The sequence below is a fragment of the Lactuca sativa genome, chromosome 2 (genome assembly GCF_002870075.4).
Source record: "Lactuca sativa cultivar Salinas chromosome 2, Lsat_Salinas_v11, whole genome shotgun sequence".
NCBI classification, from domain to species: Eukaryota; Viridiplantae; Streptophyta; class Magnoliopsida; order Asterales; family Asteraceae; genus Lactuca; species Lactuca sativa.
This window is the reverse complement of record NC_056624.2, coordinates 18,547,030-18,566,948: the sequence shown is the minus strand read 5'-3', so window position 1 is coordinate 18,566,948 and position 19,919 is coordinate 18,547,030. Positions and strand designations below refer to the sequence as shown.

Here is a 19,919-nt window from a genome sequence, read left to right as displayed (position 1 = left end):
TCTCCATCATGCTGATATTTTGTGCTTTAATAAAGAAATCCGTCTAAATCTGCTAAATAACGAAACCCTGTTAATCTACGGAGACAAACCCAGTACGAGCCTTCGCATCATCTCGAGTATTCAAGCCCAAAATTACTTACGTAAGGAATATCGTGCATTCCTTGCTCACGTTGTTGATACGAGCCAAAAAACAAAAGATCTAAAAGACTTCCCCGTCATATGCGACTTTCCGGACGTCTTTCCAAAAGAACTCTGAGGTTTACCTCCCAAACGTCAGGTTGAGTTCAGAATCGACCTAATCCCAGGAGCTACCACTGTAGCTAAATCGCCCTATCGTCTAGCACCTGCTGAGATGCAAGAACTGTCAGGTCAACTTAACGAGCTGCTCAGCAAGGGCTTTATAAGACCAAGCTTCTCACCCTGGGGAGCACCGGTCTTATTCGTAAAGAAGAAGGACGGATCATTCTGTATGTGCATCGACTACAGAGAGCTCAATAAGCTGACGGTCAAGAATCGCTACCCTCTTCCCCGTATAGACGACCTATTTGACCAACTGCAATGGGGCGAGTTACTTTTCCAAGATTGATCTTAGGTCCGGGTATCATCAGTTACAAGTGCTTGAGGAAGATGTTCCGAAAACAGCCTTCCGAACTCGTTACGGACACTACGAGTTCGTAGTAATGCCATTCGAAATAACCAACGTGCCCGTAGTATTCATGGATTTAATGAATAGGGTGTGCCTTCCTTACTTGGATCGGTTCGTCATCGTCTTCATTGATGACATACTCATCTACTCTCGAAGTAAGGAGGAGCATAACGATCACCTACGACAAGTCCTAGAAACCCTATGATCAGAGAAACTATATGCGAAGTTCTCTAAGTGCGAATTCTGGATCCGAAGAGTCGAATTCTTAAGACATGTGGTGAGCGAGGAAGGAATCCACGTGGACCCATCTAAGATTAGAGCTATCGAGAACTGGTCAGCACCGAAGACGCCTACAAAAATTCGTCAATTTCTAGGCCTCGCTGGCTACTACCGTAGATTCATTTAGAAATTCTCTCGGATTGCGAAACCCCTCACTACATTGACTCAGAAAGGCGTGACATTTGACTGGGGAGAGAAGAAAGAGAAGGCATTCCAAACCCTGAAGCGAGCCCTATGCACCGCACCGGTATTGTCCCTTCCCAAAGGGACAGATGATTTCGTGGTGTACTGCGATGCATCAAACCAAGGGCTCGGTTGTGTCCTGATGCAACGAGATAAGGTCATCGCTTATGCCTCGAGACAACTGAAGACACACGAGATTAACTACACCACACACGACCTTGGGTTAGGAGCGGTCGTATTCGCCCTAAAGATCTAGAGACATTACCTGTATGGTACAAAGAGCACAATATACACTGACCACAAAAGCCTCCAACACATACTGAACCAGAAGGAGCTCAATATGAGACAATGACGATGGGTCGAACTACTCAATGATTACGACTGCGAGATTCATTATCACCCAGGAAAAGCCAATGTAGTAGCACACTCCCTAAGTAGAAAAGAGTATTCTGGTCGAAGGGTTAAGTTGTTAACAATGACTATCCGTTCGCATCTATCCGCACAGATTAAGGAGGCTTAGCTCGAAGCTTTAAAGCCTGAGAATGTGGCGGGAGAATCCTTACGTGGAATGGATAAGAACTTGGAGGTCAAGGGTGACGGAGCCTATTATCTCATGGACCGAATCTGGACGCCGCGTCACGGTGGATTCAGAGACTTGGTCATGAAGGAAGCACACAACACTTGATATTCCGTTCACCTAGGTTCGGATAAGATGTATCTGGATCTCAAAAAGTTATACTGGTGGCCTAACATGAAAGCAGAGATTGCTACCTTCGTGATTAAATGCCTTACTTGTGCAAAGGTCAAGGTCGAGTACCAGAAGCCATCAGGTCTTCTTCAACAACTGGAGATACCAGAGTGGAAGTGGGATCGGATCACTATGGATTTCATAACTAAGCTACCCAAGAAAACAGGTAGGCTGGATACCATATGGGTCATCGTCGACAGATTGACCAAGTCCGCACACTTCCTGCCCATCAAAGAAACAGAAAAGATGGATAAACTCACAAGAACATACATTAAGGAAATAGTACGGCTGCATGGTGTCCCTATATCTATAATCTCCGATAAAGATAGTAGGTTCACTTCGAGGTTTTGGCAATCGCTACAAAGCTCCTTAGGGACGAGGTTGGACATGAGTACAACCTACCATCCGCAGACCGACGGGCAAAGTGAAAGGACTATCCAAACCCTGGAGGACATGCTTCAGGACTGTGTGATCGACTTTGGTAAGGCATGGGATACCCACTTACCCCTTGTAGAGTTTTCTTACAATAACAGTTATCACATGAGCATCAAGGCAACCCCGTTCAAAGCCCTCTACGGCCGGAAGTGTAGATCCCCTCTGTGCTAGGCCGAGGTGGGTGACACTCAGTTAGCCAAAGGACAAGTTCCTGACAGCACTCCCACGGGTCCGGAGATCATTCGAGAAACGACCGAGAAGATTGTGCAGATTCGCGAACGATTAAAAGCCGCTAGGGATCGACAGAAAAGCTACGCAGACACACGAAGAAAACCTTTGGAATTCCAGGTGGGAGACCGAGTCCTTTTGAAAGTCTCACCCTGGAAGGGCACGATACGCTTTGGCAAGCGTGGAAAGCTGAATCCAAGATACATAGGGCCTTTCGAGATTCTCGCCAGAATCGACCCCGTAGCTTACAAACTTAATCTACCCCGCGAGCTCAGTAGCATACACTCTACCTTCCACGTCTCGAAATTGAAAAAGTGCCTATCTGACGAAGCCCTAATAATCCCCCTCGACGAGATCGAGGTCAACGAGGGCCTCAACTTCGTTGAAGAGTCTGCCGAGATTATGGACCGAGAGGTCAAACGAACGAAACAAAGACGCATCCCAATTGTGAAGGTTCGATGGAACGCCAAACGAGGACCGAAGTTCACTTGGGAGCGCGACGATCAAATGAAACTCAAGTATCCCCATCTATTTGCTTAGTAGTACTGTAATAACTTCGCTGCTTGAATTCTAAATTTCGGGACGAAAATTTCTCTAACGGGGGAATGATGTGACAACCCAAAATTTATTCTATCGTTATAACCCGTTTCCGTTAATAGAATATTCTATTTTATAAATGTTCCGTTAATTTGGGGTAGACAAATCAATAACTGTTTTATTTTATTAACATCGTAATGAAATAAATAAAAACACATGAATTACCATTCCGTTTAGTTGGAAAAAGTTTTTAATTACGACCATTTAATCGGGTAAAAATTTAAGCCCCGTTTAACATCGGTATCGGGTAAAATTCCACCTGGCCACAAACTCAAACCCTATATAAATGTTGGGTAGTCACCAAGTTAGAACTTTTACCACACTAGTCTCTCTCTCTCTCTACTCTCTCTCCTCAAGGCCCGATTCTCTCGAAATCCGCTAGTTTCCGCTCCAAACTGTAAGTACACTTACCCTAGCTTGTTCTACAACCCATTGCATCTCATTATAGCTCAAAAATCGTCCAAGAAGGCAAAGAGTAAGGAGTTTACGGCCCAAGAACACTCTAGGGCCGTAAACCCCTAAAAATGTGCCAAAATGGTCCTAAATCCCTTCCTTAGGCTTAGAGGCTAAGTTAGAACATACCCTAGAAGTGTTTTAACCATTTAATCTTGTGTTTAGAGGCTTAAAAGAAATTTTACGGCCCAAGAATATCCTTAGACCGTAAACTCCCTTAAACCATGCAAAATGAGCCTTTAAACCCCTAAATAGCCTTATACCTTCACCTAGGAGCACATAGGAGTGAACAAATGACCTCAAAATCGAAGTATGGGGGTGTCCAAGAGTTCATGGCCGTAAACCATGGGGTTTACGACTCTAAACTCCCAAGGAGTGGTCCTAGGACCGCAAACTCCAAGGGAGTGCTCCTTTGGAACCTTAAACACCCCTCAAGCCTTGTATATTGCCTTGGAATCCCTTCTAGAGCCACACGAGTCCTGAAAACACACAATTACACTCCTCCCATGAGTTTACGGCCGTAAACTCATGGGGGAGGTGGTCTCCCAGCCGTAAACTCACCTAAGGTGAGTTTGTGAGGAGTAAACTCCATAGTGAGGCCTAAAACTCCTTCCTTGCAACCCAATAACCTTCTAGCACTCAACCATAAATCTTTTATTCACATTAGGATGTCTATATGTGTTTAATTAGTGTTTAAATCACTAATACTTGTAAACATATGCCTTCATATGTTACTAGGGTCATAAAGTGTGTACAAGTCTTTACTTGACACCAAACGCTCATCTGATACTTCCACCCGATCTACTCGTTGCAGGTGAGTTCATACCCTTAATTAACCTTTTTAAATGTTTTTACATGTTTTAGGGGGGGATACAAGTAAATGCAATAAGTTCTAGTTCCTAATCATATGTGATTTATAACTTACAAAAAAAGGATCTCTCTATACTTTTATCTATTTGTCAATAAAACTGTTTTAAATATTCATCAAACACATTTTCTAAATGAAATTGTTGTTAAACTATTTTCAAATTGTATTTAAATTACTTTTCTTTTAAACTGTATCGACATCCATATATTTATATAAATAAGACTTGAAGGACTTAGGACCGATAGCTCACCTTATTTCCTGTTCTTGTTTGATTGTGGTCTTAGGGTATATTGTTATCCGTCCGACTGTCATTGATTTCTTACTTATATATCATATATATTGTGTTAGATATGAAAGTCTTCATCTTATATAATACCTTTATAAAACAAGGCATGCGACTCTACACTCTATATAACTATAATAGGTATAGTTAACACTACTGCTTGACACCTCTATCACTAGGATACCCGTTATAACTACTACTATCACGAGTTAAGACACGTTTAAGAGAACACTCTCTATACTATAACTAAAAGTTACTATACTATAATTCAAGAGAATACACTAATCCAAAATACAACATACTATTCCTCTATATGACACTCTACTACGTAAATACCATGTAACCAGGGCTTCCCGAAAGGAAAGCAACACTACATGTATAGATCTATACAGGACGGACGCTATTACATCCTGACTGTTAAATTACAGTCCGAGCCGACTAGGCCTAGGGATGGCACTACAACACTACACTGCAGATGACCGGGAAGGTTATCGGAACCTCTATAATCATTCAGTTCGGTTACATAAGAAATCTCATCTATATTAAAATTAACATGCTATGAATTAAAGACTAATCTAATTTCCCGAAGTAAATGAATATATATTGAAGTTTGTAACACTACTACAGTCAAACAACAATACTTTTACTCATCTATGCTACTTGTATGAAACTTACTACCTTATTTTTAGCACTGATAGTTTCAATGAAAATACTTTTACACACTCAAAGGATTTAACTTACACATATCTAAATCTGGAAAATATAGGATTTTCTAAGGATTTCTACTACTCTCAACATTCATTTCAACTCATATAATAATTGATTGTAAACACTTTTATGCAAGAAATGACACATAAAATCTTATGAACTCACCAGCTTTATGCTGATACTCGTTTTCAAAATAACTTGTATCCTCAGGTCAAAGATAGAGAGGTGCTGGTGCAGCTTTTGAGAAGATGGAGCATATACAAGACACATCTTTTTATTTTGTTATACTTTTGGTGTCTATCAAAACTATACAGAACACGGTTGTAAATAAACTTAGTATATTAATACAATGGTTGTTGTCGCTTGTTTTTACTATTATGCAATTCTTATGATACTGTACATGACGTGCTCCACCCCAGAACGTATTCCGCCGTTCTCGGTTTTGGGGTGTGACAGATTTCCAGAATGTACAGATCTAGACCACCGGATGTAATAGAATCAAAGATCATAATCTAACGGTCTATGATATTATAATATGGTTACATGTCCCATATAATCACACAAATTTCAGCATAAGGGCATTTTAGTCATTTGAGACAAATTTAAAAAAGGAAAAATCGAGGTTTATGGGATAATTAATGATTTTGATTTAAAAAATCTGATTTTTTTTTTCAAATTAATTCAATTTCAAACGTAATTTGTAAGTATAAATTGATTTTATTATATCAGAATGTCATTTTGTTATAATGATATTCTGTAGTTCTGTGATAACGGTATATAACTATGAACATAATATTATAAACACATATTATCAAGACCAATAATTTTTAATGAATACAAATTTTCTATAAGACGAAGTTTAATACTTTAGAATAAGTAATTACATTCATTCTTAAAGAATACAACTATGCTATGAACATAAATTACATTCATTCTTGAAATCTCTTACAAAAAAATATCAGCATTCTTGTAAGAATCCTCATTCACTTTCTTGTTTCGTTCCTAGATGTCATGTGTATGTTTGACCTCTAAGCTACTTCAAAATATCTAGCATTCTATGAGATTCACATTTTGTGAGATTGGCATTCTGTCATAATTGTATTGCATGAGAACGATTTTTTACAAGGAGCTGCAAAAGGATATAAACTCGAGGATGGTAAGTGATTCCTAGGTAAAACATGAAACATCTGAAAAACATAAGAAACAAAAATCATGTTAAAACATCAGCCCATTGCAATACAACCCTTGTAGAATCATTCTTATGTGATTATACTATAAATACAATTCCGGAAGGATCATTCATATGTTATTTCTAAGATGATAATACTCTCTACAAAATATTCTTAAAGAATGAAATAATTATTCTTAATGAATGAAAAATTTTAAGATAAGAACAAACACCCAATAATTATTTTACAAAATATTCTTATGTGATTTCCAGCAACTGATATTTTTCATAATCGAAAAATGATTTTCTCTTTCAATATTAAAAGAAAATGAGAGTAATTCTAAATTTAAAGTATGATAGAATAACATAATTCTCTATTTTGATTTTGTTTACCTTTGGAGATGAGATGAACAACAATAAACATTCCATCACTAACCATGAATACAATCTGAGACTGCCATATTTCTCTTTGGCATTTGATCAAACACTTTAAGGGCGCTCCCTAAATCACCACATTTTCTATGAATCATGAATGAAAAAAAAATCCAATTCAGAACCTTGAGCATCAAATTCATCTGAACAACAAGATATTTCAAAACCATTATATAAATCTAAAACTAAAAGTTGAAATTGTAGAAATTGGCTAGTTGGAAGAACGAAGAAAAAAACATGTTTTCTATGGAATAGAATTGCAATTTTGGTAAACTAAATTGTAGAAATCTCTTTGACCAACTATTGGAGATAGAAGCTAGCTTCGATTGGAGATGGAGTCATCGGTAATAACATCTTCATCTTGTCAACGGAATGGGGAAACAGACTTGCAGATCCATCGCTTCTTCTTCATTCGTCAATAAGAAAAGAAAATGGGAGGAGGCAGAGATAGAATACGTATCATATGGGAGGCTAGGGTTAAATAATTGGCCAAATATATTTTTATGGTAATTTCCATGAATTAAGAGATTTTATTTTAATTATCATGCTAAAGTTACATAATTACCCTTATAACATTTTTTAATTATTTAACTATTCCTAAATTCCTATTGGCCCATACATGCACACAATACTTGTGAAAAACATTTGAACCTATCTCTCTCTCTCCCCCTCCCTCTCTCTTTCTATATATATATATATATATATATATATATATATATATATATATATATATATATATATATATTCATAAATTCATACCATCAATTTTAATAAGCTGCTCTTACCGAAAAAACAAAGCTACTATCGGTGCTGATGTGTGTCCTTATAATGGGAACTTAAAAACAGAAAAAATAAAAATCATTCAGTCGTTAGTCATTCGTAATCAGTGTTCAGAAAAGAAGAGAAAGATAAATGGGTAGAGAAGACGAACATCGCTGAAGATACCAAGTCATAGTCGGAGGTGACAGTCAGCAATGGAGAGGTAGCAGTCGGTGGTAGTTGCCTTTGGAGGTAATTGGCAATGGGAGTCAGCTTTGGAGGTCAATCGGCGGTGGAGAGCAGTGACGTCAGCGGTGATGTCGCAAATTGTCGCGAGAGAGAGCCGTTGGAGATGGTTATAAATTATATGTTGTTTGGGGTGTGGAAGCTGAACAAAAGAGGCAACCCTTTAGTGGCGACCCTAATAGCGGCGACAGAGAGACTATTAGCGGCGACATTCTGGAGGGAACTCAATGACCTCTTTCTGAGATTATGGACCGTTGGATAGGGTGAGAATCTTAAGGCCAAGATTTAGTCCAATGTGGGTCAACAGATCGACACCAATAGTGACAACATGTCGCCGTTAAATGAGTCGTCTCTATTGCTTTCCACCGGAGTAAACCCTATATGTTAGATCATGTTCCGAACCAAGGGCCAGGATTGAAAGTAGTGGCGTGTCTCCGACGGATCTCTGCTCCATACCTTTAGCGATAACATTGACTTTTTAGCACCAACACCAAGCGTGGCTTGTATGATGTCGTCACTAAATGTCTTGTCGTCGCAAAAAGCGACGTCCCTAATACTCTATTTTTCTTGTTGTGACGTAAGGTTCCTTTAAAAGAATCTAAACAAACAAATGGACAAGGTGTGTTCCTTGAACATGTGAATGGGGGGAAATAATATAAATAAATAAAAACAGAGGGTTCTTATTGTTCCCTTCATCTATTTCATCTGTTAATTCCTTTTATCTCATGAAGTGTCTAAACCGTACGTCATACTTGCATAGACTTAAAATGAAGATAATTAAAGTATAAGGGAAATACAACTATGTTATTGTTTGTTTCTCATATTTCCACAACTATATTTCCACAACTGATAAGTTTTTACAAATCTTTAGAATTCATCTGCACATCACATTTCATGATCAATTCTTTCTCTTAGGTAGGCCCGTCCCAGAGGGTGGGCGATAGGGGCGACCGTCTAGGGCCCATTTTTCAAAAGGGCCCAAATTTTTTATAGAAATTGTTATATTTAGAAGATAACACAAGTAATTTTCTTTCAATTATTAAGTTATTATAAAAAACTTGATAACATTTATGTATTTTAAGAGCCCATTTTTTCTCTCTTGCTCTGGGCCCAAAATATGTTTGGAACGACCCTGCTCTTAGGCTCCTTGTCCACACATATTAGTAACAGAATTGAAGGCAGATTTTTTGTTGGAATAAAAAGTGCAATATAACTTCGAGTAAATTGTTAGACATTTTTTTCTAGGTAATTATAATAAAAGTTTCTTTCTAAAAGCAAATATGTCTGTCAAATTGATCAAATTGTGTATGCTTTCTGAAATCTAATTGCTTTCGTTATTATTTATAAAATTATGTACCGAACTAATTTTAGAAAATACAGAACTTAACTTCATAAACCGAAAACTTATGACGAAGAAAGATGCCATGAAAAAGTAAAGCTAAAATACAGAATTAATTTAACTTCTTTATTTGAAGCCTAGATGGAACAATCACAAAACGAAAGTACCAAAAGAGGCAAGTGTTTTACTTCTTATATGATAATGGGTCGATGCAGACGACTTCGTATGGTCTTTTAAAAAAATCTAAAAAAATTAACGAACCTTGTGCATTCGTTGTTAAACGTGGGAAACGCAGATGATTTAGAAAGTGGTTATTTTTTTAATTAAAAGAATGAACAAATTATTGAAATTGTCTTTATGGTTTGGGTAAATTGCAGGTTTGGTCCCTAACATATTTTTGCAGTGGAGCTGTCCTTACAGGTTTTTTGTTACTATTTTCGTCCCTGACACATTAAAAAAATATTATTACCGTTTATTTATGTTTCAATTATTTACTATTTATTTATTCCTAATTTGACAAAGAAAATTATTTAAAATAAGATACGTGTCCCATGTTGCCGCTAAAGCAGTCAATTCTATTAATTTCCACAGGAACAAACCCTATCTGTTGGATCATGGTCCGAACCAAGGGCCAGGATTGAAAGTGACATGTCGCCGACGGATATCCGGCCTATACCTTTAGCGGCGACACCAAGCGTGGCTTGTCTGATGTCGTCGCTAAACGTCTTGTCAACACAAAAAGTGACGTCCCTAATACTCTGTATTCTTGTTGTGTGAAACTCCTTGTTTGGATCAAACCGATTATCCCAACAAAATGTAAGAAGGTTATTGAGAAACATTATAACTTTGGTAAACATTAATTAAAACATTAACCTAATATAAAAAAAAATTCTAATTAGAATTCTGATATTAAAGACTAAAGAGTAATAAAAGCCAAAAGCAACCAAGATTAAGATGTAAACATAAATATTTTGACCGGCCAACAAAGGCTAAGTTTACATTAATCAGATTTAGAAGTGAATACATTTCCATAGCTTTATTTAATTATGTGACCTGGTGTATTATCACCGCACTAGCAATTTATATCACCCGTCAAACATTGATTATACTAGAACAAATTTTCCACCAAACCCGGTAGACTCTCATTAACAAAGATGTTACATCCAATCTCTGATAGGTGGATACTATCCCATAAGAAATATTTAGAGTCGTCTGGGCATGTTGGGCTAAGTCTATTACATAAAAAAAACCACCTCTAGCAAACCAGTTCCGCAACAGCCTCTATCAGTAACTTGCAACCCTGTGGAAAGGAAGAACGGAATAGGAAGTAAAACATTACTGAAATGCACATGTGAAAATTTTACGTCAAAATTGCAGAATAAAAGTAAACTTTTCTTTGAAGTCGTGTAGAGAACATAAACCAAAAAATTGCATGAATATTTTCACTGGCCAACTCAATTTAATGCGTTATTAAGTTGTGGATGTTGTGGATACCGTATTGTTGAGGCTTGTTGATGGTGTTTATTAGAGGATTGTAGAAATCGACAAAAGCAATCCTTGACTGAGGAAGACTACTTGCAAGAACCGGAAGCTGCTCTTTTAGCATGCTGTTGTACGACAGCGCTGCTTCATTTTGCTTCTGGACACACATTCTATGTACCCCTCCAAATAATGTTCTTTCTGCAGGAAGACATCCGGTAGGTGGTGCACCAAAGATGGCTATCTTTCGTGCTCCTATTTTGTATAGTTCCTTCAACAAATTTGATAAACAACTGTTATTGGAGTTTAATAAAGAAAACTGAATTTAAGCTAAACTGAGAAGCACTCTTCCAGGTTCTCATTCTAACTACGCACAATGGCAAAGGTTTAAATACATAATATATGGTTGGTAAACAAACAAACAAAAGATAATGACTAAAATGCTAGAAACTAGGAAACAATAAATATAATCCTAATCCTAATCTAAATAATGACAACCGGATAATTCCAACACTCCCCCTCAAGCTGGAGTGTGTAGGTCTGGAACACTAAGCTTGCCACGTAAGAAACAAAAACTATCCATTCCCAAAGGTTTAGTAAAAATGTCAGCAACTTGTTTTCTGGTGTGGATGCAAAGAGACTTAATTTGACCAAATTCCACACGCTCTCGGACAAAGTAGCAATCCATCTCCACATGTTTTGTTCGTTCATGAAAAACAAGATTATTAGTAATATGACGGGCAACTTCATTGTCATAGTAAAGAGTAGTCGGCTCGGATTGCAACGCTTCCATATCAGAGAGTAGCTAACAGAGCCATAAGATCTCACTAACAGTAGCAGCCATCGCCTTATACTCAGCCTCTGCAGATGATCTAGACACCACATATTGTTTCTTTCTTTTCCAAGAAATTGGAGCTCCACCCAAAGTTATAATATAATCGGTTTTAGAACGTCGGGTAAACGAACACCCAAGCCACTTTGAGTCACAGAATGCGTTAAGAGTGAGCTTACCGGTAGAACGCAAGAAGATTCCTTTTCCTGGAGTGGTTTTTTAGTTAGCGTAAAACTTTGTGAACTGCACTGAGATGAGGCTGTCTTGGAGAAGAAACGAATTGAATCAGAGTGTTAACTGCAAGTGTTATGTCAGGTCTAGTGACTTGTAAATAAAACAACCGCTCAATAAGACGTCGATATTGTCCTTCATCAACAAGTGGATAATCAACAGCATGATCTAGTTTAATGTTGGTTTCCATTGGAAAATGACTAGGACGACACCCCTCTAGACCACTATCGTCAAGGATGTCTAAGGTATACTTCTGTTGACTTAGAACCATACCATCTTCTATACGAGTGGCTTCAATGCCAAGGAAGTATTTTAGGGGCCCTAAGTCTGTAATACTAAATTTGTTGTGAAAAAACGCCTTTATTTTAGCAATATGATCACCATTATTGTCGAGGAGTATGACGTCATCAACATAAATAAGAGCTTCAATATAAATGGTGTTAGTTTTAAACACAAACAAAGAGTCATCTACCCTTGAGTGTTGAAAACCGATCTCCAAGAGAGCTTCTGTGAATTTTCGATACCAATTCCTTGAGGCCTGTCGTAATCCATATAGGGATTTGTGCAACTTACATACACAAGTGTCACTAGACTTTACAAATCCATGAGGAACCTTCATGTACAGTTCTTGGTCAAGATCACCATGTAAGAAGGCATTGTTCACATCCAATTGGTGAATAATCCATTTCTTTTGAACTGCAACTACTAACATTGTTCTCACAGTTACTAATTTCGCCACTGATGCAAAAGTTTCATGGAAATCGATGCCTTCTTCTTGTGTAAAACCTCTTGCAACCAACCTTGCTTTGTATCTTTCAACTTCTCCTGAGGGTTTGTACTTTATTTTGTACACCCACTTGGAATCTATGGCCTTCTTACCTAGTGGTAATTGTGTTAAAGTCCAAGTGTTGTTATTTTCAAAAGCTTCAATTTCTTTCTTCATATCCTCCTGCTATTGTGGACACTTGGCGGCTTGGGAAAAACATTTAGGTTCTTTTTGTGTAGAGATAGCAATCAAGAAAGCTTTGTGAGTTAGTAAAATGATCATAGGACACATAATTAGATAAGAGTGTACCATTGAGATTGTTGAACTTCCATGAGTGTGAGAATGGTCTATGGAAGGTGGAAAATCAACTTGATATTCCCTAAACTTTTGTGGTTTTTTTCGAATCCTCTTAGGTCACTGATTATTCCGTTGATTTGAGGTTGGATCAATGCTATTCGTGGATATGTTGGTTTCAGAATGACCAGACCCGGGTCCAATGGAGGTGACGACAGGCTGTTGATGTGGCACATTTGGAGTGCTTCAAGACTCCTCTCCAGCAGGTATAACCGGCCTAACTTGAGGATTGGGTTCTACATCTTCATGATCAAATTCAAAGGATGCAGAATCCTTGAGACTATCATCATGACTTTTAGTGTTAGTTTGTGCATGATATGGAAACTTGCATTCAACAAACTTGACATCTCGAGACACAAGAATTTTGTTTTCTTGGATATCAAAGACCTTGTATACTTTTTGCCTTTGCGGATACCCAATGAAGACACATGGCCTCCCCCTTTCTTCAAATTTTTCTCTTCCTTGTTTATTTTCTTTAACGTATACCAGACATCCAAACACTCTCATATGGTCATAACTAGGTTTTTGTCCCAACAAGATCTCATATTGAGTTTTGTTTTTGATAGAGCCAGACAAAAGTCTATTTATAATGTATGTTGCTGTCAACACGCATTCTCCCCAAAACTCTATTGTCAAGTTTGCTTCAAATCTCAAGGCTCTGGCAACTTCAAGCAAATGCCGATGTTTGCGTTCAACAACCCTGTTTTGTTACGGGGTATGAACACAGGATGTTTCAAGTACCATGCCATTTTCTTCATAGAATTTCATCATGAAGTTGGAAGCAAATTCTCCACCATTATCTCTTCTAATTCTCTTAATCTTCTTTCCGAATTGCGTTTGTATCATGTTGTAAAAAGAAATCAAATTTTCACCAACATCAGATTTATGTTTGATTAAATAAACCCATGTAGATCTACTAAAATTGTCTACTATCGTAAGAAAATAATGAGCTCCCGAGAGTGAAGGTACCTTGTAAACCCATGTAACCACCACTTTTCACCAACATAAGATCAAAACAAGAAGAAGTTTTAATATTACTATCAAAAAATGGGAGTCAGGTTTGTTTTGCCCGTACACAAGAGTCATAATTTTCTACGTTAACTACACTACCAATAGAATCAATTTGTTGTAACTTTCAGGAGTGACCAAGACGCTTATGCAATAATTCTGAATCAATCTTGACCGCCATGATCGCTACCCTTTTATCCATTTCTTCCATGTTGTATAGACCATTCTCACATCTACCCATGCCAATCAACTTCCTCGTAGGTAAGTCCTGAATCAAACAGAAATCAAGAATAAATGTCATGAAACAATTGAGACTTTTGGTCATTCTACTAACAGATAAGAGATTGCATTTGAATTTTGGCATATAAAGAACATCTTTTATTTTGATGCTATTTGGAAGATTAGCATTCCCAATTCCTTGAACTAGACCATTATCACCGTTTGCTATGCTAACCTGTACATCATCCTTGGAGCTTTTTAAATAAAAAAGAGTAGAATTATTGCAAGCAACATGATCAGTGGCTCCCAAATCTATCACCCAAGAAGTATTGAGAGCATACTTACCAGCCATGTTGATTTCAGGTTTTTGTGAGTCACTTAGCTGTTTAATCAACTTAGTGTACTGCTCAAAAGTTACCCCAGTATTGAGCTGACTTCAAACGTTGGCTGCTTTAGGTTTTGGTTTGACTTGTTTTCTTTGATCTCCTATCGTTTTGCATGAACGATTGTCCCACCAATCTGGATAGCCAATTTTCTCGAAACACCCATCTATGATGTGGCCAACCATTCCACAATGTTTTCACTTCAAGGCTTCACGATTCTTCTTCTCGTTTTGACTTCTGTCAGAATTTTTTTGAGTGATTATTTGATAGGCGGAGGCATCAGCAGTGATTTTCCTAGCCGTGGTAATATTGTGTTAGTGTTCATCTTCCGTGACAAGATGATAGGTGGTGTCGAGTGATGGCATGGGCTTTGTGCTTAATATTTGAGTTTTAATGGCTCCAAACAGATCATCGAGTCCCATAAGAAACTCATAGACTCATTTCTTCTCTTTTGCCTCAAAAAATCTCTTTCCCATATCACAAGTACATTTACCACATGTGCACTTAGGGATGGGTGAAACCGATTGGATTTCATCCTATATTCCTTTCATCTTGGTGTAGTAGGTTGAAACGAAATCCTTGTTTTGTCTCAGTGCCGTTAGCGTGTGCTTCAATATATACGCTCGAGGAGCACTTTCTTTACCAAATCTCTCTTGAAGATCATCCCAAACCTCCTTTGCAGTGTTAGCGAATTTGACGTTGTTTCGAATGTCCTTATCCATGCCTGTTGTGAGCCATCCTTTTATAATGGCATCACTCCGCTGCCAGGGATTCATCAACGGTGGGTCAGAAGCTGGTTGAAGGATGGTTCTATCAATGAAACCTGCACGGTTCTTGGCAAACAAAAATTCCTTCATCTCCCTTGACCAATCAGAGTAATTGCTGTCAGTAAGGCTTTCGTTCACATGCATTTGTCTAGGGTAATCATTGGGATAAATCTAGTATGGTGAATTTGGATCAGAGGAAGGATTGGTGGTCGAGCTACTGTCGGGTTCAATGTCAACACCATCGACCATGATGATTTAAAACGGATCAACAGACCCGCTCTGATACCATAAAGAAAACTAAAATTAAGCTAAACTGAGAAGCACTCTTCCAGGTTATCATTCTAATTACGCACAATGACAAAGGTTTAAATACATAATATATGCTTGGTAAACAAGCAAACAAAAGATAATGACTAAAAGGCTAGAAACTAGGAAACAATAAATATAATCCTAATCCTAATCTAAATGATAACAACCGGATAATTCCAACATTTAATGGATTGACACATCATCATTTTACGTACTATACAACTCTACATTAAATTTCCTACAATGCATTGAAGTCAATAAAGTTCAATGGAATATATAGTTAATAGTTAAAAGGTTTCCTTTTTTCTATTGAAGAGTTCAATGATCATTGAACTCTATATCCATTGAATGCCAACATGACGTCCCACAATGGTAGAGTTTAATCCATTAACTGAATACCAATTAGACATACCACCTCATTTAAGTCTCTCATTGAACTATGCATTATGTCTGCTCTTAATTTTTAATGTCTTATTTACATTCCCTTAAAGGTGTACATGTTTATCCAAAGCTCTAATTTAATCAATCACCTGCAACTTGTTCATTTCCATCTTGCAGAGCAATGTTTGAATGAATAAATATGAAAAGTAAGGGTATTAATACCTGTATAAAACTCAAGGTCAAGTTTACCAGCATGCGATCATAAGTAGCTACATCATATTGTAAGCTTCTTGCCGGAAGGGATATAATAAGATCGTTTGTGCTTGCACATACCAATGATACACTATTGCTCATTATATTCATCACAGCTTCTTCCCCAACTATCCTTGTCAGATTCCCAATATATTGTTTGAATAAATTTAGTTGCTCCAGCATTGGTATAGCAGACTAATTGGAAGGAGACCAAACAAGTGAAAAAACATAAGGATACATGAATAGATATGCATACATACAGGTAGCATGTAAAATATAAGTACTTTTAGAAAGTAACAACAAGATATGTATCATGTATGCATACCGATACGGTGCTTGTTAGTGGATCATATCCAGAGCCACCGGAAGCAAAACTTACACCCGTAAGAAGATCGTTGTCTTGTAGGGAAGGGTCGAGATATGCTGGAAGATATTCCTTCACTCCTAATCCTTCGGCTTAGGATTTGCATCAAACAATAAATTGCAGTTGTTTTCGGATCCAAAAACAAGAAAGTACTACCAAGAATCTGCTATATACAGGAATCACATCCCTCTAAACCTTTGCTTTAACTCTTTACAGACTAGTGCACGTAAATCATTAGAGATTTATGTTATGCTTAGTAAATAGTACTATTCGTAGTTTTATTAGCTATATTTAATACCGTGCAATTCCTAGAATCTAACATGCAAGGGCGGAACACGAGTATTAAAATTAGGGGGGCTGAAAAAAAAAATTCAATGTATTACCATATCAATGATTTTAATTTGGTTCAAAATAATCATGTATAAAAAGTTTAAACAAAATCATTATATAAAACTTTTAAGAAAAATCATTATATAAAGTTATTCTTAAACTGTTTACCAACGATCTAAGGACACAGTTAATATATATGAAATATATATACCTCAATATTTTTACATATCGGCTATCAATAACCTTTTACCTTCAATATAACTTGGTTATATTATTGTTGATTACTAGATCGAACGAAAATTGAAAATTTTATATATGAAGCAAATTAAATCAGAAAAATAAATATACTTGTACAAATCATAGTTTTGTACCCAAATTAAATAATATAATATTTACCTAAAACTCATAATCTACACAAATATCTATTTGCAACTCTTTTAATGAAATACATATAAATATATACGTTAGCTGTATTTATTTAACAAATAAATATACAAAATCGTATGTAATATCAGTTAATATAATTGAACAAATATGAATATTAAACTAAATATATTAATTGAATAGATATGAATATTAAACTAAATATATTAACATTACTTTATGAAAGAAAAGTAGCTCTACACCACTTATCTTCATCCCCTAGGGTAGAGCACCAGAAAGCACTTAGAAGCTCAGAGAGTAAAGATGATCAGATTTGATGAACGCCAGAGACTGCGTAACGGCAGTGTAGGACAATACTTCTTCTTGCGTTTTTTTAACTTTATGTAACTCATTCATTATTTCCCTCTTTAATAAGTTTTCTTTCATTGTTTCTTTTCTATTTTGTGTAAGTCTTTTCCTCCATTTTTATCTCTAGACAAACTGTCTTTTTTATTTTGCTAGCTGTTCTTTCTTTCCGTTTTACTTTTTCATAGATTTATAGTTACAGATGATAAATATCTATCTGACTATAAAAAAATTAATTTTCTCTAGTGTGTTGAGCTTATGCTAGATTTGTCTTTACCATCGACATCCCCGATCACTATTCATCATCTCATAGTAACGTTTATAAGATCACTATAAACTACTGTAAAAAACGGGGGGTCATGGCCTCCTCTGGCCCCTTAAAGGCTCCGCCCCTGTAACATGGTTAGTGAAGTCAGTTAAAAATATTCATATGAATGCATTAGATGGTATACTTGTATAATAAATCTGTTGTCTTTTGTTTGTTTGTTTTTTTTTTTTATGATTTTTGGACGTAACAGTACGTAATATATTGGATAATTTTGACCAAGGGAAAGTGCTCAGTTTCTGCATGAAAGTAATAATATGACATTAAAGATGATGTTGCGAAAAGCTATATGCTTGCTTCCCAAATATTTTGCTTTGTTAATTAAATTTATATTTTTCATATTTTTATTTCAAACATATATGATTGGACTTTGATTTGATATGAACATCTATCTGATTTGAGTAAAAACCGTAAGATTTTCAAGAAGAATTTGTTTCACGCAAATAAAAAAATAACCAGAATAAAGATGAATATAGTTTCAAAACGAGGATGATAAATCCAAAAATATTGCCTTTCCGACAAGTCGATCTTTTATGAACATGCATGGATGGATGAATTTTAGCAGTAGGTGCATCCATCTTAGTATATACATCTTACTATAATATTAACATTAGCAATATAGTTTTTATTTGAATAGAGCATTTATGGAGTAGGGTCAAGGGTGTTTTATTAGGTTTATAATTTACACAAAAAAAAAAAACATTAAAGAAAAATAAACACCAATATATATAGGATACAAAAAATGCCATGACTACAATTCGATCTGTTATGCACTATGAAAGATAGTAATATATCGAACGTTCAAAACTTAGTTGCTGTTATCAACACTTTTGGCCATGCTTGCTTGTTGAAAGAGCTAAAGTTGATATGATAGACACAATGGGGTTTTTCAGTTGCTATAATGTATGATTTCAGCAATGTATAATTTATTTTTAGACTCCAGTTTTAATTTGATGATTTCGGCAATGGTTCATATAATAAAAAATCATTTTTGGACATAAAAACATCAAAGAGTGTATGAAATTGAAAAGGTACCAAAAAAGTCGGCTATGTTTTTCCCATTGGAGAACCTTCCGGTTGGTTTTCCACCCATAAAATCCTTTCCATATGGAAGATAGTTTGCTTTTCCCGGTGTTATGATGTAGTTATTATTCCCAGGATCAAGGAAGGAGTCCCCGAATGCTAGGACAGCCGACACCTTTTCTGGTGGATTTATTGTGTCTTTGCTGCTGCATAAATAAACTGACGTATATAGACAAAAGAAAATGGCGTTAACAACTGAATGAATCATCGGAAAATATCTGAAGATGAAACAACAAATGACTTCTTTTTAACGAAACATGTATAGAATCTTGACATCTATATATACAGAAAAATACTAGTATATATTAGGATTCGTTGACTAGGAGCTGTACTATAAAATGCAACAAATGGCTGATCTGGTTTAAAGAGAGTTTGTGGCCTTGTTACTTCCACGTTTCATATTACCTTTCCACTTGGATATTGTTGTTATTACAAGTGTTTTTTGTTTAGGATAGGAAATATGAGGCTATTAAGTACATATTGATATTGAACCTTTAAAACTTAATAGTTTTGATAAAAATAGATCCAAATCAGTTGTGATTTAGGGTTAGCCTTCTTTCTAAACCCAAGCATCATTGCTCCACTTTATATGTTAAAAGAAAATATTATGAAGAACAAGATAAAAGAAGTAAAACCAAATACGACACATGCTAAAATGTTAGGGAAATAATATCATGGTTGAAACGAAGTAAAACTATGAACGATACAATTCATTTCAAAGTGTTTATTGGGGAT

At 36.3% G+C, this 19,919-nt stretch overlaps 1 pseudogene; it reads right to left on the bottom strand.

Annotated features, from left to right (window-relative positions):
• Window positions 1-10,321: 10,321 nt before the first annotated feature.
• LOC111894682 (GDSL esterase/lipase At3g14820-like) lies at window positions 10,322-19,558 on the bottom strand (annotated as a pseudogene).
• Between the last annotated feature and the right edge of the window lie 361 nt (window positions 19,559-19,919).